At 40.7% G+C, this 6,959-nt stretch overlaps 1 protein-coding gene across 3 annotated transcripts in view; it reads left to right on the forward strand.

Moving 5' to 3' along the window:
• LOC121942088 (uncharacterized) overlaps positions 1-6,959 on the forward strand; it is a 74,610-nt gene that overhangs the window by 33,354 nt on the left and 34,297 nt on the right. The window lies entirely within an intron of this gene.

The raw sequence follows: 6,959 nt of genomic DNA on the forward strand, positions 1-6,959 counted from the left end.
TTACAGCCCTATTTGAAACCATGGTTTTTTATTGAGTTAATTTTTTCAGAGTTCGCAAAAAAGAGAGGAAACAAAACCAGACATCACAGATTCATATTGGGATTGCAAATACAATATTGCCGGGGGGGGGGGGGCTAAAAATTTAACAAGCTCAGCTGACCAGACCTTTTTTTTTGACTGAGCTTTGACTGACAGTTTCTTAATATTGTGATCGTATGAATACTACAATGAATAAATCACCCTTGATCAGAGTATAGGCCTGCGAGAAGGCCAGCGAGTGATGGTGTGTCATGTGGGACAAAAAAGGCAACTTGAGGCCTAGTTTGAGGAAGGAAGTCATAGTACTTCAAAATAGATTTGGTTTGCTTGCATGGTTTTGGCCACGGCGATCTGGTCCTGCCTGGATATTGAGAGGGCAGATGCGTGGAGGCTACTGAGGAAGAGAAAGAGTTTTTATTAAGACACAGGCTGGCTAGAGTTGATCAGGAGTGTGTGTGTGTGTGTGTGTGTGTGTGTGTGTGTGTGTGTGTGTGTGTGTGTGTGTGTGCGTGTGTGTGTGTGTGTGTGTGTGTGTGTGTGTGTGTGTGTGTGTGTGTGTGTGTGTGTGTGTTGAATGGGGCTTTTTGTTCCAACGTGACTCACCGTGTTCAAGCCACGGTTGGTGCCTGAAGGGAAAGATGGAGGGAGGGTGAATGGGACAGAAGAAAAAGACTTGATGTGGTTAAGTCATTAGGAGACTGCATGTTCAGTTGCTATGTCAAGCTTGGGCCTACTTCTCTGATGAATCAATAATCTGAAAGAGGTGGGCACACACACACACACACACACACGCACACAGAGTAGGATCTATCTTCTGGTTTGCCTGGCTGCAGATCATTTGAACTGCTAGCCAACTCCTCCACAGATTGTGTTCTAGCATGGCTAAGAAAACCATCGATACGACATCAGTCAAACCAGATGGTGCATGTGATTGCTCACTACCGCCTATAAATTTGTCAGCAAAATTTTATGGAGTTGACGTTTGTCAAGCCTTTTTTCATGGTTCTGATTACTCTGTGAAAAACACTAATGAATTCTTAGTAGTTTCTTAGAAACCACTGTTTGCCTGTGTTTGTTTTTAAGTTTTGGAGCTTAACAGACTCACTGTTAGCAATTTTACCCCACTTTTATCCCCTTACATTTTATTTGTTATTTTACAATTACTACAAAAAAATTCCCACACGAGTCTTTTTGCTTTTTGACAGGTACATTGGATAAAGAGACCTGACAATAAGGAAAACCAAAAACCCTGCACACTGTCCATCACTTGTACACACTTGCACTATACTCAGACAGCTGAAGTGAAACTGTAACTTCCGGGTTCTGTTTCAGTTGTAAGAAATACTCAAAATAAGTCTGATATTTGCAATACTTAGTGGTGCAAGAATTAGTCATAAAACCCAGAAATAAGTTAACAATTTCGTACTGCCGGTTGTGAATTTGCATTTCCTAGGATAGCTCAGGCATGACCCACCCTACGCTGACCCTCTGATTGGCTTACCTTGACATTCACGCCATAACTCTAACCAATCCCACTTGCCTAAATCTAACCAACCTAACCAAGGAAAGCAAGGAGCACTAGCCAGTCATGAGGACAGTAGGGTCGGTCATACCTTTGCTATCCTAGGAAACACAAATTTGTTCCCCTAAGTCAGTGGGTTTTTGGTTAGATGTGAAATAAGGTCTGTGGTTAACACAAGCTTAAATCTCTCAAAAAAGTGGTTGTTAACAAGTAATGCAGCTGTAGTGTAGTTTATGGTGTAACTGTAGCATTCTACTTTGTTTTTGCCATTGCGTATATGCTAAAAATCATAAAAATAATTTTAATATGTCAAGATGAGCTTGCTGAATAAAACATGTAACTATCATAAACATGTGCCACACAACGTATTTTCTGCAATAATACAAAATCCAGTGAAAAAATCTCATTTCCTTTTTGCTGAGTTAAACAGGGCGATACTGACTTCGGGTCTTGCCTTTAAAACATCAACAGGAGTAAAGCCTTTGTCAGCATTATGCCGTGTGATTCATTTCATATGTTTAGATAGGGATTGTCATTTAATAAAGGAAAAATGTAATATTGTTTATTCGATAATTACCTCAAACATGTTTGTAATAACTAGGGGTCAACAGATTATCGGCCCGGCCAATTATCAGGGACAGTAATCAGGGCTGATTGTCTGTATCTGCATTTTATTTTAATGATCACTGATAAAATTATTTAATTAAAAATGCAAAGAAAGTGTCAGCATGGGAGGAACTTTTACTTTTTAAAACCTCAGGAAGCTATTATTATTCATTCATTTTAAATTGTCATTTTCATTTGACTTTATTAAAAAAAAAGTTTCTGGGAACTTGATATGATGCTGAACGTTTCAGCTTTTAACATGTGACATTTAAGGCATTTAAACAAAGTCTAAATTTTTAGATTTTCATTTTTATTGTAAATGCATATTGTTTCCAAATATCGGTTATGGTTCTTATTAACTACCAATAGATGGTATCGGTAGACCCCTAATAATCGTAGCATAAATATCATGTATCTGGAGGAAACAAGTTTGCAGTGCTAGGGAATTTTCATAGGCGGTATGCTAATCGTCTTTAATTTTTTAAAAACATTAAGATTAAATTTCCTAGCAAGTACTTAAGTAGATGCTAATTTGTTAAAAAATTTGGACAGTAAACCCCAGACACTTGCGTCATTTTCAGACTGAAGAAATGCTCAATTAAAACATGCATTGCCTTACAGGAGCTAACGGAACTGAGGCTTCATGACTTTTTCTCTCTCTGCTGTATATCCACGTTTAAATATTCTGAATCAAAAGCCCAACTGTTGCTTGCAAACACTCGCACATCACCAGTCTTTCTTAGACACCCCTCTTTTGTTCCTCAGCACTCATTGTCACCTAAGCGTGAAAGAAACCACCACTTGAGGCCCACCCATGACTGCCTCCCGGCAGCTTTCTAAGAGGTGGTCACGCACTTGTTGTCCCCTCCACCCCTCCACTCGAGCACCCTTTGCCATGGATGTTTCAAAACCATCTGACCTGGCTGTGCTAACGGGTGGCTATTTTGGGAGAAGGATGGCAAAACCGTCTGCTACTCGCGACAGCCATTAGAAGAAAAAAAAAAGAGAGGGATCGCTAAGAGGGAGAGGGGTGTCCTCCATTTATGTGTGCGTGTGTGTGTTCAGGGAGATACACACTTATACCAGTGACCAAGTGCAGTGTTGGGGTCATGCGTCGCTGTAGGCCATAGGGAACGCTGTTGAAACTGGAGATTTCATGCTCTTGCAAAACCCAGATAGACGCTGGAGTTCATTTTTTGGCAATTGCTTGTCGGTTTAGCCTTTCACCCACATTGTTATCAACATCTTGCTTTTATAAAGGGAAAAATTGGGCGTTTTGCTAACTGCGGATCAAAATTCTGCTCACTTTTTGTGTTGATTCAGTGTGCGGGTTGATTTGCACACACTTGCACATGCAGTTTGATACTTCCAATTTGCCCAGCTCATGGAAATTTTTCAATAAATGTGTCCCTTTAGCTCAGGGCAGTTGGCAGACAAAACACCTGCCGCTTTTTTAACAGAAACAGCCCACAGTGAAATATGTATTCAGGCCCTTTGGGAAAGAGCCTGATCAACAGGTTGGGCAATGGAACATGCCAGCGAGTGAGCGTGGCATCGCTCTCTATTTGCATCTGAAACATCATCTCCCTCTGTGGGACTTGACTAATGCGAGCAAGGAAACGTGTGATGGTCAAAGGCGTGAGTCATCCTGCTTGACGCTTTTAAGGTAACTTCGCAGGTTGGAACACTAGGCGCAGTATGCTAAAAGCTTTAGGGTTGCTCTAAAGTGGCCTAATTCTGGGATAAGTTCAAAACTGAATGTGAACTTTAGGCATAACTGAATAGTTTGACATTTTCTGAGAAGCTTTCAAGCTCTTGATTCATGTGCAGTGCTTGAAAAGTTAATGTAAATTCAATTTTTTGGCCTCAAATGGATCTTATTCCACTCCTGCGTTAGTTCATCTTACACTTTTTAGACTTTGCAGGCATGTTGTAATCACTGTGAGTAGCTATACGATTTTCATCCTACACTAAGGATGAGGACATTTTACATTAAACACTCATGCGTGTGCACGCATACACACACACACACACACACACACACACACACACACACACTCACTAGGGACTGGTCTGTAGAGTGAGTGGGCCAGTTCCTCCTACTATTTCTCTTAATGTGTCCCTTGTGCTGGAGGTGTGGAGCTGCCAGCATTGTTCACTAGCTACTCTGGACGCTAACAGCTGTGTGTATTTACCGATGATAAACACACAAGTTACTGCGGATGTTTCAGCCTTGTTCTAGCCCCACTTAGTTATTATTAACAGCGGGAGGTTTTGAATATAGGATATGAGAAGTTGTACTTAAAGTTCGTAGGTGTGAGTTCATCTGGTTTTGCTGTTTTATCTGCGTGCGTCTGTTCAGTGTCTGGCAGGAATTGCAGCACAGATAAGGCGTGTCTGCATGTTTGCAAATCCTAGACTGGTCCCGCTGGACTGTGTAAGCAGTTCCTCCGAAGCAGCTCCAGGGTGTGGATCGCAGGGCTGTGCGACCAGGCCTCCTGATGCAGCTCCTGGGTCAGGCTCATAGGCATTGTGGGTAGGCCTTGAGGTGAAGCTGCAGGGTTGGGCTCATAGGCGTTATGATTGGGCCACATGATGCAGCTCCTCGGGTTGGCCGCATCTCCGGCCTCCCACAATTAAAGGGATAGTTTGGATTTTTTTAAGTGGAGTTGCATGGGGTACTTATCCATAGTATTGCATGTACTACATGCTGTAGATGTACAATGTACAACAAAAAGTATTTTAGCCACCAAAAAAAAGTTCCACCTAACAAAATCAGTATCATTGTAAATCTACAGTATATTGAAAGTATTTTCAACACCTTACTTTTCTGTCAGGCAGCTCATTCTGATCAGGAAGCCGTGCTTTACTTCCCCAAAGCCACCAGACTTCATTGACCAAAATAGTAATTTCAGTGAGCTGAACACAGGAGCTGCTGCTCTGCCGCTGCTTTGATTAGTTAGTGTGTGTTATTATGTGATCTTGTTGGATCCAAGCTAAACCCGTTCAATGCCAAAATCACACAATAACACCAAAAACGAACCGATAAAGGCAGCAGAAGACCAGCTGGTCCTGTGTTCAGTGATGTTAAATCACTGTTTTTCTCAGTAAAACAGCTTCATTTTACTGTCAGAAAACATTATCTGACATGTAAAGCAGTGAAAATATTCTAAATGTAGTGTACACTGGAATTGATATTGTTTTTTTAAAAAGTAGGGCTTCTTTTAGGTGACTAATCTAAGATTTGTTGCTGGCCCCTCCACAGCAGCAGAGGCTTAGTTTCCGTGTTGGACTCCAGTCTGCAAACTGGGGTCATGCTGACTAATATCTGCTGTATGTGATACCTTCTATGGATAAGTACCCCATACAACCCTGCTTACAAAAAATCGGAACTATCTCTTTAAACCATTTTAACATGTTTTGTGGAAGTAGCATACTTGGCAGGTAAAAGATCTTTTTTTCCCTCCTTTTTCCTTCCCATTCATTTGATGCTTTCCGACAGTGCGTGAGCTTTTGTAGGATTTAATAATAACAAATGAGTGAGAATATATTAAACCCAGAATGACACTTTTCCTCGTCACGGCAATGAGATCCCGCTTGGGTCCATCAGCTTCTATTCAAACTTGGCTTCATGTGACATTTCCAAGCAGTTTACAATTTGCTTTGTTCAGAGCAGTTAATAATTTGGAATTTTGTGGTTTGCCAAACCACCTCGGGGACAAAACTCACACAAACACACAGATTCTTTAGACGTGAATAACAGTGATATCAACACATACCAGATAAGGTACTGAAAACCGCTGCAATTGAATACTGTCTATTTTAAAACATCTTAAAGTTACAGTATTTCAGTCATTCCTCTTTCTCTGAGAAAACAGAAAACCGCTTTTTTTTCTCCTTTTTTTAAGTTTAGGTGTATTGCTGGCATATGGCAGCATGTTACATACCATAGAAACTTTAACTGAGTGACCTAGCTTATCAAACATTTGTGTGAGAGAAAAGTGTATTTTATATGCAGGGAATGTCTGACTCATTATTCCTGTGTGCGTGCGTGCGTGTGTGTGTGCGTGTATGTGTGTGTGTGTTACATCATTGGACAGGCTCAACTTAACAAGGTTAGTTAGATCATTAGATCATTTACACGTTCATTCTCCCCACTGGGTTCACTCAGAGTACTGTCTCTTTGGCTGTCACTTTGCATTGAGAATAGAGGCCCAATTGCTTTTTTTACATCTCAGCTGAAGCGTGATAACGTGTCTCTCTGTTCAAGAACCTCAAATATGCTTTACAGCCTGTGTGTGTGTGTGTGTGTGTGTGTGTGTGTGTGTGTGTGTGTGTGTGTGTGTGTGTGTGTTACAACGTAAACGATTCTTGTCTTTCAATGTTTTCCACCATGGCACATGTTCTGAATGAAATGAAATGAAAATATTTTGTGAGTATTCATTGTAAATAGGAAACTTAACGCTCCATGTGACCCACACACGAGAAAACTTATGAATCACACTTGTTGTCTAACTGTATTTATTAGGAGCAGGGCACAAATGTATCAGAGCAGTCAGCATGCACAGCAACTAAAGAAACAAGCTAGAAGAATTTACAGAAATGAGCTGGTGTGCTCCTTTTTCTGGGAAATATTTTAAATATAAGTGATATGCTATTGTCAACATATCCTATGAAAAGAACAAAACCTGGAATTGTCTATGTATTCAGCCTGGTAAACTTTATTCCTCTATGCCATAGACCTCTATTGTTGTCCAAAGACATACACTTCAATGTGCCCCCATTCTATTAA

The sequence above is a fragment of the Plectropomus leopardus genome, chromosome 3, assembly GCF_026936395.1.
Source record: "Plectropomus leopardus strain MGB_pleo_1.0 chromosome 3, ASM2693639v1, whole genome shotgun sequence".
NCBI classification, from domain to species: domain Eukaryota; kingdom Metazoa; phylum Chordata; class Actinopteri; order Perciformes; family Serranidae; genus Plectropomus; species Plectropomus leopardus.